General features: G+C 38.3%; 1 protein-coding gene across 9 annotated transcripts in view; it reads left to right on the forward strand.

The window, feature by feature from the left end:
• The window catches only part of STRBP (spermatid perinuclear RNA binding protein), a 167,699-nt gene that overhangs the window by 26,442 nt on the left and 123,396 nt on the right, over positions 1–17,861 (forward strand). For 2 of the 9 annotated variants that reach the window (XM_069582491.1, XM_069582495.1), the window contains exon 3: positions 319–403. The exons of the other annotated variants lie outside the window; for them this stretch is intronic. The gene's annotated coding sequence lies outside the window, so the exon portion shown is untranslated. The remainder of the gene's footprint in view (positions 1–318; positions 404–17,861) is intronic. 9 annotated transcript variants of the gene reach the window in all.

Genomic DNA, 17,861 nt, shown 5'->3' on the forward strand with positions numbered 1-17,861 from the left:
TGTTTCCCATTTGACTGTTGTTTTCTCTTTGTATTTTTTAAGTCCATTGTGTTGGTTCATTTAATTGATTTGGAGCAAGCAGTATTTCCTTGTTCAGAATATTCAATTCTGGTTTAGTGTTCTGTTTCTATGTATTGTTCCGTGAAGTTCTAAGGTTTGGGATAATTTGTAGGCACTTTAAAATATTATCCTAAGTTTATGAACCAAGGCAAGCAGGTTGTTTAGACTTTGTAGGCTAAATAATTGGGTCTGGTTTTATTTTCACTGGTGACTTGCTGGACAAGATACTTAATCCCTTTGTGCTTGTTTCTCCTTCAGAAACCTGACTCTTTATCTGCCTCCCAGGAGAATTGAGATGGTTTATATAAAACAAGTTTAAACCTTTCAGGAAGGTTAGCACTATGTAAGTAGGGGTAATAGCTGTTATTTCTTTGACTCTTTATTTCATTTTAGCCTGGTCAAATAATAATTGGCATTAGGTGGGTTAGTTTGTAGTGAGAAACTTGGATAGAGTGAAACTTATGTGAATTTTAGAGATATCTGCAAATTGAAGTTTGTTCATTCTTTGCTCTACTGTCTACTGGTTTTTCCTGGCTCATTTGTGCAGCTAAGTATTGGTGCTGATTTGAATTCTTGAGTCTAAGCAGAAACTTGTGAGAGACATTCTAAGTATGAATTTCCAGGGACAGAATGTTTTTCATGTCTCAGAGAATTCAATTTCTAAATCAGAAATAATACATGTAATACATTTCCCTATGGTTTTTTGTAGAAAATTGATTAATTTTGGGTGACTTGAACAGAAAAATGGAGCTATTGCTTCTAGTGGCATTAAGCCTCCTTTTTCAGATTTATTGAATACTTTTTCCTTTTCAAGTTTTAGTTAGCAAATAATCACCGTATCTATTTGACATTACTAAGCCCATTGACAGGTTATGCTCTGTTTGTGGGGGAATAATTTTTAAATGCTTTCAAAATGTTTTATTTGGTTTATTGTAAAAAACCTCCAGATTTTGGTCCTGATTGACATTGCAAAAATGTAAATAGTAAGTTGCTTTATTAGGCATTAATTTGCTTGAGCTTGATAATATGTGAAGCCCTGACAATAGTCTTTCTATGGTAACTGATCTATTCTTAGTCATTTACTACCTTTTATAACAGTTTGGACACTGTTATCCATCTTACTGCTCTTCTGTTTTCATTTGTTTTGCATGGATCCTTTTATTGGAAAATTGCTTGTTTTTAAAAATTTCTTCAGCTGTAGAAAAACTGTTTCTGACAGGTAATTATGAGAGGCTTCACAGTCTAATTTTAGAAAACTGTTTATTGAGAGATGTATGTTAAATTTATGTCAGTTAAAATAGAAAGGAATAAAATACTGAGACCAGATTAATGGTGAGCTGAATACTTAAATGGTTTGAGCCTGAAAGATTTGCAATTCTTTAACTTTTAGGTCATACATTAAATAATAAGGTGACCAAAGGACCTGATTTGTCACTTTCATGCTTTTTATTTCTTGTCTTGAGGGTCCTTTAAGTGTATCATTTTTTTCAAGTTTATTTTTTTAAATATAATTTATTTATTTTAATTGGAGGTTAATTACTTAACAATATTGTATTGGTTTTGCCATACATCAACATGAATCCGCCACAGGTGTACACGTGTTCCCCATCCTGAACCCCCCTCCCACCACCCTCCCCGTACCATCCCTCTGGGTCATCCCAGTGCACCAGCCCCGAGCATCCTGTATCATGCATCGAACCTGGACTAGTGATTCGTTTCACATATGATATTATACATGTTTCAGTGCCATTCTCCCAAATCATCCCACCCTCTCCCTCTCCCACAGAGTCGAAAAGAGTGTTCTATACATCTGTGTCTCTTTTGCTGTCTCACATACAGGGTTATCGTTACCATCTTTCTAAATTCCGTATATATGCGTTAGTATACTGTATTGGTGTTTTGCTTAAAACACTGTTGGTGTTTTAAGTTTATTTTTAATTGGAGAAAAGTTGCTTTACAGTGTTGTATTGGTTTTCTGCCTTAAAAGTGTATCATTTTTGAGAATTACGATGTCTGTCTCAACGATATGTGTGTTGCAGAGTGAATGAAGCTGCTTCAAATTTTAGTTATTTGGTATTCAAATTCTCTTAACTTCTGACATAACTAACACTATGTAGAACATCTGCTTTCTTTAGTTAACTTTAGCACAACTCGAAAGGGTACAGTTGATTATATCAGTAATAAAATCACAGCTTTGCATTGTGTGACTTCATGGTTCATTTCCATTTGAGAAGTGAGAATTCTGTAGCAGGTTGTGTGATAAATTCCAAGGCATTTCTGGGTCATGGTTAAGATGGAGTTTCTTCCTGCACCTGCAGATTTTCCTGTTCTTTGCAGTTTTCCAGGTGCTGGGAAACACAATATCCAGTTGGTTAGATCAGCGTTTTGTTTATGAGTTGAATTTAACAGTTAATACTATGGACATAAAGCAGAAAGTAATTGTCCTAAAGACTGTCTGGATTTATTTTTATTTTTTGTGTTGCTTACCTGTTTTGTCCGTTTAAGTCAGCAAACACGTGTTGACTTTAGGCTTAAAGGCATGTTTTGTGTTAGACCTGAGATTTCTTAGTAGGGCTCAATAATATTGTTTTCAGTAAAGAACAGATCCTTCCCTAGATAGACTGACCCTAAACATGGAAATGAAGCCTAAAACTGGTTACCTATGTTCAGTCAGCCTGCCTGAAAATCATTATATTTTAAGACAGCTGGGTAGTGGTGACCTGATGAAGTGTTTTGTTTCTGAAAGTTAAGATGAAGGCAGTTCATTCTTAAGATGTTTATAATTCCAAATAAATCTCAAACATTGCATCTAATTATGCAGTGGTTAGGCTTCTAGAGCTTAGGCAATCTACATTTTAACTTGATGGAACCATGGGATACTGGGTAGCTCTTAACCCTGGACAGCTCAGGTTCAGTTAGCGAGGCTATTGAACTGGAGGGGAAAGGTGTTGTAGTTTTGGTAGTGTAGGTTAGCAGCTAGAGAAAATAAGCATTTGGCACCATAGGTATGCATATTTTTGGTTGTTTTGATGTAAGCTGTAAATAAGCTTATAATGCCAAGGTTTGGGTGGAAGAACAGATACCCATACTAGTGATGAGGCTTTTTAAAAGATAGTGTCTTAAAAATGAGTATTCACCATGATGCTTTCTGTTAAGCCAGCTTTGGGGTGAATGTGGAGTTATACAAAATAGGCTTTTGAAATTGGTCAGCATTATTGTTTAGTAGTGTCGTTTATTTTTAGAGCTCAGGGTTCACATACCTGGACTTTGGTCCCTGTGATAGCTGTGTAAGTGAACAGCAGAGTATTACATTTAAAGAAATGGAGGAACCAAGAGTTGACCCTAGAGCAGAGATAGACTTTCAGAGCACTCTTTATGAAGCTGTATATCAAATTCCTGATAGTCCCCACATTTTGCAAGGAAGGTTGATGGCTGGGCAGATTTGAAACCTGCCTCTGTGAGTGTCTTTCTAAGGTCTACTTGGTGTAATGCTTGTCCTTCTTAGGAGGCGCAGGGCCCTAGGGTGATGCAGTGGCAGTGAATCTGAGGGAACAGGCTAGACTTGGGTGGGCTCTTCCTACAGGTGGGCGCAGAGATGGCCCTGTGCAAGCTCAGTTGCTGGATCGGGTAGGAGAAGAATGTTTTTGATACAGAAAGACTTGGCCCAGAGATCTGCTCCTGCTGTTTACTAGTCGTAGATCTCTTTTCTCATGTATAAAATTGGAATAAAACCCCTAATTTACAGAATTATACTGAGAATTAAAGACGATAAGAAAATTGTAAGCTCTGAAGCATATGGCATTTTTTTTTTTTTTGAAGGGAAGATTGAGCAGAAATTAAGGACAAGCTTTGAAGTAATAAGCAGTTTGACTCAGATCCTGGATTTTTATTTTTTATCATGGCATTTTCAGAGGTACATAAAAAGGAACAGTACAGTGAATGTCCATATACCCATCAGCTAACTTCAACAGTTAGCAGCAAGATGCTGCTCTTGTTCCAGCTCTCCCTCATTCACAGTTACTGTCATTGTTTTTGCTGGAGTATTTACAGCAAATCTTAGACATTATATGCTTTTGTTCATAAATATTTCAGTGTGTATTTCTAGCAGATCAGAAACTTAAAAAGAACCTCACAAACTATTTTAACCCTCTAAATTAACAATTATTCCTTATCTAATACTCAGAAGGAGCTGAATTTGAAACATAGCTCTACCACTCACCAGCTTTGTGTGTTAATCAAATTACTAGTGCTCTCTGAGCTTCTGGTTCCTTATCTGTAACATAAAGATAATACTTTATGAAGTTATTTTGAACTTAAATGAAATAACATATAAAATGCTTAACATGAAGATTCTCAGTAAATGGCCCAAGGTCTCTTCTGAGCCTCCTGTGGCATGTGAATTAGAGTTACGGGGTGCCCTCCTCCCTTCTCGAGTATCACAAAGGGTAACAGTACTCTGGAATTACTGCCCACTAACCTAGTAAAATTTCCCTTCATCGAGCTATCTGACTCTTCTGGTGAAATTCTGTAACCGTTGAAATCATATCCATTCTTCCTTCCTTCCTGTAGCAAGATTATTCTCGTACTGGCTCATTCCAGTCAGCATATATACACTATTATTTCATTTATTATTTTTCTAAAATGACCTTTTCTTGACCACACTGTCTCTTCTAACTACAACTCAATTTTTCAGCTTCTTGAGAAGGTGTTTCTGCTCATCTTCAATTTTCCTGTCCTCTCCTGAACCTACTACAGTGAAACTTCCAGCTCCATCACTGCTGTTGTCAAAACCACCGCGTTTAATTCTTACTTGACCTGTTAGCAGCACTGGGCGCAGTAGATGCCTCCTTCCTTCGGACGCTTTATGCTCTGCTTTCTGGGACACCACACTCTGCTGGTTTCCTTCTGCCTCCTTGGCTTCTTCCCTGTCTCCTTTGTTGGTTCTTTTTTATCACTCCTACCTCTTAATATTGGACTGTCCCGTGGTATCTCTGCTCTTTATTCTCATTCTCTTGGTGATCTCTTTCAACCTCATGGCTTTAAATATGATATATGTGCCAATAAGTTCCAAATTTTATCTGAAACTCCAGGTTATTGCATACTTTGACACTTCCACTTAGATATTTCGTTGGCATCTCATACTGAACTTGTCTTAACCAAACTCCCTATTTCTTCTGCCTCTTTCATGGTCTTCCACATTTTATTTTAGTAAATAGCAGCTTCCTCCATCTTTCCAGTTTCTCAGGCCAAAACTTGGAGTCATCCTTGCCTCTCTTCCTCTCACACACATCTGATTCCCCAGGAAATCTTGCCAGTTCTTTCTTCAAAGTGTATCCGGACTCTGAGCAGTTTTCATCAGCCCTACTGGTTTAAGTCTACATCAACTCCTTTGGATTACTACAGTGGCCCTTTTTACTCCTGCCCTCTTATAGTCTGTTCGCAATACTCTAGCAAGAATGATTCTTTCAAGAAGCTAAGTCATTTTTGTCTCCTTCGGGTCAGAACTCTCAGGGATTCCATATCTTTTCTCAGAGTAAAATGCCAGGTTCTGTTAAAGCTGTGAGTGACTGGATCCCTTCTTTCCTCTCTGGCATTTGAACTTTTCTTTTTGCTTACTCCATTCTTGCCACAGTCACCGCCTTTTTCCTCTCACGTGAGAGGCACATGCCTGTCTCTTGTCCTTTGTATTTGCTATTTGCCCTGCCTAGAATACTGTTTCTCAGATATATGGGTGGCTCCATCTTTTTCAGGTCTTTGTGCCTGTCTCCCCTTTCCATGAGCCTTAGTGTCTGTGTACGTGTGTGTGCTTGTGTGTGTTCGACTCTTTGCAATGCCCAAGGCTATAGCCCGCCAGGTTCCTCTGTCTATGGAATTTTCCAGGCAAGAATACTGGAGTGGGTTGCCATTTTCTACTCCCAACTCAGGGGATCTTCCCAACTCAGGGATTGTCCCCTGTGTCTCCTGTCTTGGCAGGCAGATTCTTTACCTCTGTGCCACCTAGGAAACCAGATACCTTCTCTTACCACACTGCTGAAATGGCAGTTTGTCTGTTTCTGGCCCTCCCTGCCCTTCCTTTCCCACCTTCTTTTTCTCCATACCACTTAAACCATTTAACTTATGGTATATTTTGCTCGCTTATTTTGTTTATTGCCTTTTCCCCTTCATTAGTATATATAAGCTCCGTAAAACCAAGGGTTAATGTTGTCTTTGTGTTCTGTAGATTCGAAAGCATCTAGAATAGTGCCTAGCACTAAGTAAGCACTTGAGTATTTGTTCAGTGGACTATTCTTTTATTAGTTATAGTCTGTCACTTTGTAATGGATGCTATAGTTGGGATTTTGGTTTTTCCCTTGGATATGGTGTACCTGTAAGTTTTTATGATGTATTTCTGTTTTTTCATGAATATCTTTTCTTGAGACTGCTGATAGGCTTTATTATTTATTCATTATAATTTTGAGTCCTTGTTATGTACTAGTTGCATCGGAGGATACAAAGATAAAACATTGACCGTGACCTTCAAAAATTTAGTCTATGAGGGGAGGTGATGGTATGATTTTGAGATATTGATAAAGTTTTTAAAGTAAGTACTTAAGAGATAAAATGGCTGAGGAATTTAAAAGAGCAAGAAATTATTTCTGCTAAGGGGAATAGGGAGAGACTTCTAGTATGTGGTACCTGTGCTGAGTCACAGGTAAAAATTGGGATTAGATTATGAGATAGAGGGAGAGAATTCCATATGGAGGGGACGGCACTGGCAAAATAAGAATGATTTCTGTGGAAAAGAACAAAGTGGTTCAATTAGTTAAAGATAGGGGAATATGAAAGGAATTGGTGGAGTGTGTTTGGAGTGGAATATTAGAGTCACCGATAGAGGTCTTGAGTGTAAGAATGAGGAATTCAAACTTTATTGTCGACAGTGAGGCTTCAGTGAAAGGTTTTGATTTGAGCAAGAGTGGAGGGATGACATTATTAGAGCTTTCTTTATGAATTTGACAACTTTATGCGAAAAGAGGGGCCAGAACACATATAGTGATTAATGATGCCATTGTTAACAGTTTGAGGAAAAATGTGATAAAGATAGTGCAAATGGGTATAAAAAAGGATGCCTTGGAACTGATGAAACTTGGCAGCTAGATGTGAGGGCTGAGCTCCAAGCCTACAAGGTTTCAAGTGTAGTTGACAGGTCAGGTTGGGGTGCCCTGAAGAGAAGTCAGGAACCCAGGAGAGATGGGATCAGGGACACTTTTAGTTTAGTTTTGATATTCAGTTTGCAAGTGTGGTGGTGACATCATGGGTGATTGTTGCTCTGATAGAAAATCAGGAATCTTTAGAAAGGATGTGCATCTGAGGCTTTGTGCCTTCATTTTGATACAATTAATGACAGAGAAGTGATTCAGCTGCTGAAACTGTTCCCGAGGTCTGAGTCTTGATAACTGATTTGGGAAGCTTCAAGTCATCCAAACTCTTGATTTGTGAGTGCCTCTGCTTGTTTCACTGTTTGTTAGATGAGCTTCTCTAAGTTGTAAAGCACTTTAGCAGCTTGAAACAACTTAAATGTTGCCCTTTGAATGTCCCTTTACTGCTGATTCATTGGCTGTGGATATCTTAGCAGTGAAAACAACAGAGTTCCCAACTCCTTACCTTGATCACTTTGTTGAGATTGCTTTGACTGAAAAGGTTTGCAGGATCAGGCCATACTGCGCTTTTTCTTTCCCCTTGGGACTTAGAGGCATAGGAGAGGAAGACAAGCCTTCTATGCTAATTGATGGTAGTTAAGGTGTTAGTTGCCAAAACAACTCTTTAACAACCTACACTTAACAAAATACCAGAAGATAACAAGAGGATTTAGCTTCTATTCCAGGCAAATTCAAAAACAGAATAAGGTCTTTTTAGATTTATATCATTTTCATGAGCCTTGTCGCAGGAGGAGTTTTTAACCCCAAGGTTATTTATAGGAAAAAAGAATTATTTGCAAAATAGTGTTGATTAAGGTATACAGTTTTTATTTATAGACTGTCTAATGATGCATGATATTTATAATTTTATACTTGGTGCATTTTAAAATAGTTGAATAAAAAGGCATCATTGAGTTTGTTAGTTAAGAACTTGCAACTTCACCAGCTTGGTTTGGAATGGTGACCTTGAGTTTACCACATTAGTCATCTCCTTTGTGCTTAGATCATAATGTCAGTGAATATGGTTTTGGCACTGTCCTTATAGAGTCTGTTCTTACTTCCCAGTGAATAGGAGTCTACAGGACCCAATTACCCTGAAATGAGAAAGTTTTCTTGTTTAGGATAACTTATATTTTTCAGTCCAAAGGAAGTGCTTATATTGTACATATGGTAGTTAATTTAGCAGATGTAGCGTATATTATAATTTTTTTGACCATAGGCAATTTTCACTAAATTTGTTTGCCAAGAATATAAAGTGTACCATCTTAATATTATGAGGAACCTGTAAGAATCTTTTTAGTCTTGCTTTGTTCTTTGACAGATGCGGTTAAGGCACTTGTTCAAAATCACACACCTCACTGGTGGCAGAGTTAGGATGAGAAATAGATTTCTTAATCTCCAGGTGTTGAGATTGTCTCCTTTGACAATTATTGTTTTTAGGTTAATCATTTTAAAGTGAACAATTTGGTGGCATATAGTTTATTCACATGTTGAGCAACCATTCACCCTAACTAGTGCAAAACATTTCTGTCATTCCAAAGTGAAGCCCCTGACCCATTTAGCAGTTTGAAAAAAATTTAAGCGATTAAAATAAAAAATTTTAAATAATTCAAATAAATGTCTTTACTTTGACCAGGTCAGCAATAGCAGGTTTGTATTAGAGGTCACTCATCTCTGATTTGCCAGAAAGAGAGAACTTTTAAAATATTATTTAGTAGTGGACATACTGTATTTACAATAACAGCAGCATTACAAAGAAAGTGTCAGTCACATTATGATTAACAACACTAGCCGACATGCATTATACATGTTACCTCTAATCTTTACACTAGCCTTTCAGAAAGATTACTCTGTTTCAGATAAGAAAACTAAGGCTTTGTTCAGTAACTCTGGCATTACTTAACTGGTAAATTGTGAACTTGTTTTTTGAATCCATGTCGGTTTGGTTCCAAAAGTTGGCTAACAGCAACAAATGGAAGGGATTGTCTTGTTTGAGGGTTCAGTTCAGTTGCTCACTCTTTGCAACCCCATGAATAGCAGCATGCCAGGCCTCCCTGTCCATCACCTACTCCCGGAGTTCACCCAAACTCTTGTCCATTGAGTTGGTGATGCCATCCAGCCATCTCATCCTCTGTCGTCCCCTTCTCCTCCTGCCCCCAATCCCTCCCAGCATCAAGGTCTTTTCCCATGAATCAACTCTTCGCGTGAGGTGGCCAGAGTACTGGAGCTTCAGCTTTAGCATCATTCCTTCCAAAGAAATCCCAGGACTGATCTCCTTCAGAATGGACGGATTGGATCTCCTTGCAGTTCAAGGGACTCTCAAGAGTCTTCTCCAACACCACAGTTCAAAAGCATCAATTCTTCAGCCCTCAGCTTTCTTCACAGTCCAACTTTCACATCCGTACATGACCACTGGAAAAACCATAGCTTTGACTAGATGGACCTTTGTTGGCAAAGCAACGTATCTGCTTCTGAATATGCTATCTAGGTTGGTCATAACTTTCCTTCCAAGGAGTAAGTGTCTTTTAATTTCACGGCTGCAATCACCATCTGCAGTGATTTTTGGAGCCCCCCCAAAATAAAGTCTGACACTGTTTCCACTGTTTCCCCATCTATTTCCCATGAAGTGATGGGACCAGATGCTGTGATCTTCGTTTTCTGAATGTTGAGCTTTAAGCCAACTTTTTCACTCTCCTCTTTCACTTTCATCAAGAGGCTTTTTAGTTCCTCTTCACTTTCTGCCATAAGGGTGGTGTTTGGGAGTGGGCCAGGACTATTTTAGCAGGAAGGTGTATAAGAGAAGGGGAGTAGTTGAGTTCACTGGTTTTGGTAGTGTCTCCAGTAATAACTACTTTCTCCTGACCAATTAATACCTGTATTCCATACAGGAAAAGCAAAATAGGAAATAACCTTTGGAACCCTTTAATGGACATATACATACAATTAGAAGAGATTGCAGTGTAATTTCTGAGGTGTGTTCTTAGAAATGCTATATTTCTTTTTTGCCTTCTCATTAATTTTTTGTGAATTGTTACTTTCTTTTTAAAATTGTAAATTGATTTGCATGAGTATTGACTAATCATAACACTTTTGGAACTTGATTGACTTTTCCATTTTAGATACTTTTAAAAAGTGATGGTTTACTTCCAAAGAATAACTCAAATTGTGTTTGTTGAAGGATTCTATAATTACATTTTTGCCCCTGTAGGAAAAAACTGTAATTATATCTTTTTTTAAAATTTGAAAGAACTTTAGTAGGCCAATTTTCAGTTATTCCCCTCAAAGGGGCTAGTAAGTCACTTCATAAACCTTGTCACTTTTTACTGTGTTTTGAATGACATGACTTCTTTTCTCCTGAGTAATAGGCACTGGAGTAATTTGCTTGGATATGCTGGGTTTTGAGTGAAAAGGATGTGTAAAAGATATCTTCCTGGCTATTTTGGACAAAAGAATTTTTTTTTTATGGTTATGTAAACATAAGAATATAAACTGAAACAACAGCAGCCATCTCAAATGTCCTGAGTTTAAGCGTATTGATAGTTATCCAAAGAAGTATAGATTTTCGACAGTGACCCTGTGACTTTTGCTAATATCTAAACAGTAAGTACTTACAGAAATGGATTCCAAACTCTTAAAAACTTTTTATTTAAAAATTTTAAAATGCCCTTATATAATAACTTGGCTCAGATATTACGCATCATTTTTCTCCTTTGACCAGGATGAGTTTTTTCACTTTGGAACCAGTAAAAACATATCATACAGAGTACAGGCTTTGGAGTTGGTTAGATTTCAAATCCTTTTTCTGCCACTTAATAGCTCTAAGACATTCTCTCACTTTTAAAAATAATATAATACCTCATAACTCTACCAAGAAGGATTAAAGAGTGATGTCTCTAAAGGGCTCAGTACAGTGTCTGGCACACATTAAACTGTGTTCAGATTGTAGTTGTTGTAGAAAGAAGTCTAAATTTTGGTAGCCTAGCCTGGAGCATCCCAGGGACAGAGGAGCCTAGTGGGCTGCGGTCTATGGGGTCGCACAGAGTCGGACACGACTGAAGTGACTTAGCAGCAGCAGCAGCAGCGGACAAATATCAGTGCAATGCAAATACAGCACAGCCTCACAGTAAAGTGCACATTCTGAAATCAGAACAGTCCTTCTTGGGTTTTTTTTTTTTGTTTTTTTTTCGTTTTCCAAGTGCTGTGGGTCAGTTTTCACTACTTCCTGCAGCTTGCCCTCCTTTTCTCAGAAATGCTTGGCAAAAATCTCCATTGATTATTGTATAATTTACCTCACAGATTAGAAGGTGCGCCCTGTACAAGCTAATGATGAGGCATTCGCTCCTCATAGCTGGCCTTTGGTGAGGTGTTCATATGTTGCATGCTGACAGATTCTTACCACCTTCAGAGATGTCTGCTGGCTGAATGCCCAAGCTTATGTCAAACAAGACAGTACTGGTTGCCTGGAGTGAAAGAAGTATCAAGTGCCTACTTAGCATTTATAGTATATTTTATGATGACTGTTAATATTAAAGCATGAAAATCTATATCCTAGTCTATAAATTTTACTCATTACTTCCCCATTACTTGTTTCGCTTATCTTGTTGTGTTCAGAAAAGCATACAGAAGGCTTTTTACTCTAGACTGTAGGCTTGAAGTTGTAATGAATTATAATCGAAGAGTATTAGCTGTGGAGGGGACTTTGGAGATCAACTAGCTTATCTTGTAGATGAGAAAACTGGCTGAGAGAAGTTGTGAGTTGCTTCAGGACACGAGAGCAGGTGACAGGTCTGATTTCCAGTCTAGTGCTGATGGTTAACCTGTAGAGTGGAGAGAGCCCTGGACTTTGAAATTGCTCAGTCCTGATTCCGCGTCCTGATTCCACCATTTATTAACAGTATGACCTTTGTCAAGAGCATCTGAATATCCTTCCTGCCCTGTTACACTTTGTAGGGTGGTGAGGATTATGAGGTAATGTAAGTAAGGCATAGTGCCTGGCATAGGCTATGGATGCAAGGGCTGTGTTATGTTGTACTGTTTTTCTTGATTACTTAAAACAGATCATATGGTTAAGTGATTATTCTTTATGAAATGGGAATCAATGAGAATGGGTAATGTTTTTGCCAAATCCTTTCACTGGAATGTTTACTACAAAGTGAGAGTAAAACTCATCTTGTGCTCCAGAGCTGCTCCAAGTTGTACAGCGTTGACGTTGCTCCTTCCTGGGAAATGTTCGGCATTTCCCAAGGAAAATGGGAATAGAATGGGGAACACCAGAATCCACCTACGTTTAGTTAGGCTAGCAGTTCTCAGACTTCTGAATTCAAGATTCCTTTATACACTTAAAAATTATTGAGGACCCCAGGGATCTCTTGTTTATGAGAATTTTATCTGTTGATATTTATATTATTAGAAATTATACCTGATAAAATGTATATAATTATTCATTTAAAATAAATGTTAAATTATATATGTGTAAGTAAATGTTTTAAGTTTTAGGTTTTTAATTTTTTGTTTCAAGTTACGAAAGTAATACATGCAAATTAAAGTAATATAGAATCAAAAAATGAAATTATTTCATTCCCGTCATATACACACTCCAACGCCTGTGGTCAAGAGTTTAGCATGTATTCTTCTAGAACTATTTCTATGCAGTTATAAATACTCTCTCTCATACTACAAATGTTGTTTGGTGACTTTTTAAAAAATAAAAATTGCGTATATTTAAGGTACCCAGGGACGGGGGAGCCTGGTGGGCTGCCATCTATGGGGTCGCACAGAGTTGGACATGACTGAAGTGACACAGCAGCAGCAGCAGCATGGTATTTTGATAAACATAGATCTAGTGAAATAATTATCATAGTTGAGCTAATTACTATATCTGTATTTGGTGTAGTTCTTTTTTTTTTGGTAGTGCAATCACCTGAAATCTGTCTTAGCAAATTTCTAGTATCCAATAGTATTATTAGCTATAGCCATATGCTTGACATTAGTAGATTAATTGACTTATTCATCCTACATAACTACCACTTTGTACCCTTTGACCAACATCTACCCATTTCCCCCACTTCCTGTAAATGATGTATTTTTATTGAAAAATAACAATTTTCCAAAACACAAAATAGTAAGAGTAGCATTGCTTTACATTTTTGCAAATCTCATTATAGCTTAATAGAAGAGAGCTGCATTCTGATAGGTGCTTCTGCATTTAGTCTGTTGTATGTTGTTCTAGTTGAATTGGGCTTTACACAGATTTGAACTTGAAAGAATGGAGGTGTATTTTAATAGCTTTTTCTGATAATTTTGTGTATTCTTCTTCAGTACTGTACTGCTACCGCTGCTGCTGCTAAGTTGCTTCAGTCGTGTCCAACTCTGCGACCCCACAGACGGCAGCCCACCCGGCTCTCTTGTCCCTGGGATTCTCCAGGCTAGAATACTGGAGTGGGTTGCCATTTCCTTCTCCAATGCATGAAAGTGAAAGTGAAGTCATGTCCGACTCCTAGCGATCCCGCCTACCAGGCTCCTCCATCCATGGGACCTTCCCCGCAAGAGTACTGGAGTGGGTTGCCATTGCCTTCTCCGTCCAGTATAATGCTGTACTAGAACTTGACAAATGGTAGTGTCTTAATGGAATTTGAAACCAGATCAGTGAGCTTTTTATATTTGTCACATTAAAATTTGTTGATCTGTTGCATTTTGAATGGATCTTTATTCATACGTGATTTTGTAACATCATATGTTGGTCATTTGGAAAATGTTGGTTCGCTAAATTATTTTGAACTTCTGGACATCATATATTTCATTTTATAATATCTACATACATTCTGTAGCCTCTGGAAAACTCTACACTTGTGAGTTTAAATGAGAGTTAAAATGGCATGTAATGCTTCAGTTCAGTTCAGTTGCTCAGTTGTGTCTGACTCTTTGCAACCCTATGAATCGCAGCACGCCAGGACTCCCTGTCCATCACCAACTCCCAGAGTTCACTCAGATTCACGTCCATCGAGTCAGTGATGCCATCCAGACATCTCATCCTCTGTCGTCCCCTTCTCCTCCTGCCCCCAATCCCTCCCAGCATCTGAGTCTTTTCCAGTGAGTCAACTCTTCCCATGAGGTGGCCAAAGTACTGGAGTTTCAGCTTCAGCATCATTCCTTCCAAAGAAATCCCAGGGCTGATCTCTTTCAGAATGGCCTGGTTGGATCTCCTTGCAGTCCAAGGGACTCTCAAGAGTCTTCTCCAGCACCACAGTTCTAACCATCAATTCTTCGGCGCTCAGCCTTCTTCACAGTCCAACTCTCAACCCATACATGACCACAGGAAAAACCATAGCCTTGACTAGGCGGACCTTAGTCGACAAAGTAATGTGTCTGCTTTTGAATATGCTATCTAGGTTGGTCATAACTTTTCTTCCAAGGAGTAAGCGTCTTTTAATTTCATGGCTGCAGTCACCATCTGCAGTGATTGTGGAGCCCCAAAAAATAGTCTGACACTGTTTCCACTGTTTCCCCATCTATTTCCCATGAAGTGATGGGACCGGATGCCATGATCTTCGTTTTCTGAATGTTGAGCTTTAATCCAACTTTTTCACTCTCCTCTCTCACTTTCATCAAGAGGCTCTTTAGCTCCTCTTCACTTTCTGCCATAAGGGTGGTGTCATCTGCATATCTGAGGTTATTGATACTTCTCCCGGCAATCTTGATTCCAGCTTGTGCTTCTTCCAGTCCAGCGTTTCTCATGATGTACTCTACATATAAGTGAAATAAGCAGGGTGACAATATACAGCCTTGACGTACTCCTTTTCCTATTTGGAACCAGTCTGTTGTTCCATGTCCGGTTCTAACTGTTGCTTCCTGACCTGCATACAGATTTCCCAAGAGGCAGGTCAGGTGGTCTGGTATTCCCATCTCTCTCAGAATTTTCCACAGTTGCTTGTGATCCACACAGTCAAAGGCTTTGGCATAGTCAGTAAAGCAGAAAGAGATGTTTTTCTGGAACTCTCTTGCTTTTTCCATGATCCAGCGGATGTTGGCAATTTGATCTCTGGTTCCTCTGCCTTTTCTAAAACCAGCTTGAACATCAGGAAGTTCACGGTTCATGTATTGCTGAAGCCTGGCTTGGAGAATTTTGAGCATTACTTTACTAGCATGTGAGATGAGTGCAACTGTGCGGTAGTTTGAGCATTCTTTGGCATTGCCTTTCTTTGGGATTGGAATGAAAACGGACCTTTTCCAGTCCTGTGGCCACTGCTGAGTTTTCCAAATTTGCTGGCATATTGAGTGCAGCACTTTCACAGCATCATCTTTCAGGATTTGAAATAGCTCTACTGGAATTCCATCACCTCCGCTAGCTTTGTTCGTAGTGATGCTTTCTAAGGCCCACTTGACTTCACATTCCAGGATGTCTGGCTCTAGATAAGTGATCACACCATCGTGATTATCCGGGTCATGAAGATCTTTTTTGTACAGTTCTTCTGTGTATTCTTGCCACCTCTTCTTAATATCTTCTGCTTCTGTTAGGTGCATACCATTTCTGTCCTTTATCGAGCCCATCTTTGCATGAAATGTTCCCTTGGTATCTCTAATTTTCTTGAAGAGATCTCTAGTTTTTCCATTCTGTTCTTTTCCTCTATTTCTTTGCATTGATTGCTGAAGAAGGCTTTCTTGTCTCTTCTTGCTATTCTTTGGAATTCTGCATTCAGATGCTTATATCTTTCCTTTTTTCCTTTGCTTTTTAGGCTTCTCTTTTCACAGCTATTTGTAATGCCTCCCCAGACAGCCATTTTGCTTTTTTGCATTTCTTTTCCATGGGGATGGTCTTGATCCCTGTCTCCTGTACAATGTCATGAACCTCATTCCATAGTTCATCAGGCACTCTATCTATCAGATGGAGGCCCTTAAATCTATTTCTCACTTCCACTGTATAATCATAAGGGATTTGATTTAGGTCATACTTGAATGGTCTAGTGGTTTTCCCTACTTTCTTCAATTTAAGTCTGAATTTGGCAATAAGGAGTTCATGATCTGAGCCACAGTCAGCTCCTGGTCTTGTTTTTGTTGACTGTATAGAGTTTCTTCATCTTTGGCTGCAAAGAATATAATCAATCTGATTTCGGTGCTGACCATCTGGTGATGTCCATGTGTAGAGTCTTCTCTTGTGTTGTTGGAAGAGGGTGTTTGCTATGACCAGTACTACTGTGAAAATACTTTTGGCCTTTTAGACCCTTGAAAGTGTCTTAAAGACCTCCAGAGGTCCCTGGATCACAGTTAGGGAAACTGTGGCATTAGACAAAGTAAAGGTAGTGACTAGATAAGCAGACTGCAACTTAATAGTGGGTAATCTGGAAATTAAAATGCAGTGGATTGTTGTGTAAGTCTCAGTCTCAGAAACTATCTAATATATTCCTTGAAATAAAAAGTGGGCTAATTTTGAAGTGCAGTGAATTGGTTATTGAATATTTAAGTGCTTTTTATAGATAACACTTTGTGTTAAGGTACTGCTAAACGTGGATTCCATCCCTAAGTAGAGAAGGTTCACTGGAGAAGGAAATGGCAACCTAGTTCAGCATCCTTGCCTAGGAAATTCCATGGCCAGAGGAGCCTGGTGTGCTACAGTCCATGGGGTCGCAAAAGATTCAGACAGGACTCAGTGACTAAACGTAGCAAAAGATGTACATTATGAAAATGGATTCCTTTTCTTCAGTAGTTTGTAGTCTAGTGAGAGAGGTTAGATGTATAATCTCAGGAAAAGATAACTAATGCAGTATTCTCTGTAACAAGTGTGACATGTACAGTGTTGGGTAGAATGAGTTTTATTTAAGTAGGTGAGGGAGAGAGGAGGCCATTGTCTTTACAAGGGAAAGTGCGATACTTACTCAATTCAGATAGTCATTATGTCACTTAAGCTAGACTGGGTAATTCATGTAGAGTAATCTAGGCTTGCAAAATTAAATTGGAATATATATTTTTATTCTCAACATTGTTACCTTATTTTTGTAGAATTGTATGGTTTCTAGTATTTTTACATCTTTAGCCCTATCTTTAGATCTTTCAAACAGTTTCACTGTGAGGTGAACAGTGGTGTTTGTTTTATAAAGGAGAAAAGTGAGGCCTGGAATGGGTTAATTGACGTAATAGCTAAGAAGTTGTATAGCTGTGATTTGAACCCTTGTCTGTCTCCAAAGTGTTTTCGGTTGTTTCTGTTTGGTCAGTGAGTTTTAAGGAAGTATTTTTGGATTGTAGTGGGGAATTTTGCGATTTTTCAAAGGATGACTATTTTAAGCGGAGGTTGGATTTTAAGTGGAGGTTATTCTTCTCCTTTTAAAGGTGTTGATTGGTATTTGGATTCTGAATTTATTTTTTATTGTAATTTTTACTTAGTTACTTGATTATGGTAAAATAGTAATGAATTGAAATTTTCTAAGGTGGCATTTTACTATGTTGGTGAACAATTTGTGGACTTTACAGTTTGTTTTAGGCCAAGAATTAACTTACCTTTACTGTCTAATACATTACTCTTTGATTGGATAATATGGTTATAGTCACTTTTGAAAGAGTATTGTGGGTTACAAAGCTGGTTTGAGGGAAAAAAAATTCATTTGTACTGGCAGTCAGCCAATATTTTATAAGCTA

The sequence above is a fragment of the Ovis canadensis genome, chromosome 3, assembly GCF_042477335.2.
Source record: "Ovis canadensis isolate MfBH-ARS-UI-01 breed Bighorn chromosome 3, ARS-UI_OviCan_v2, whole genome shotgun sequence".
NCBI lineage: Eukaryota > Metazoa > Chordata > Mammalia > Artiodactyla > Bovidae > Ovis > Ovis canadensis.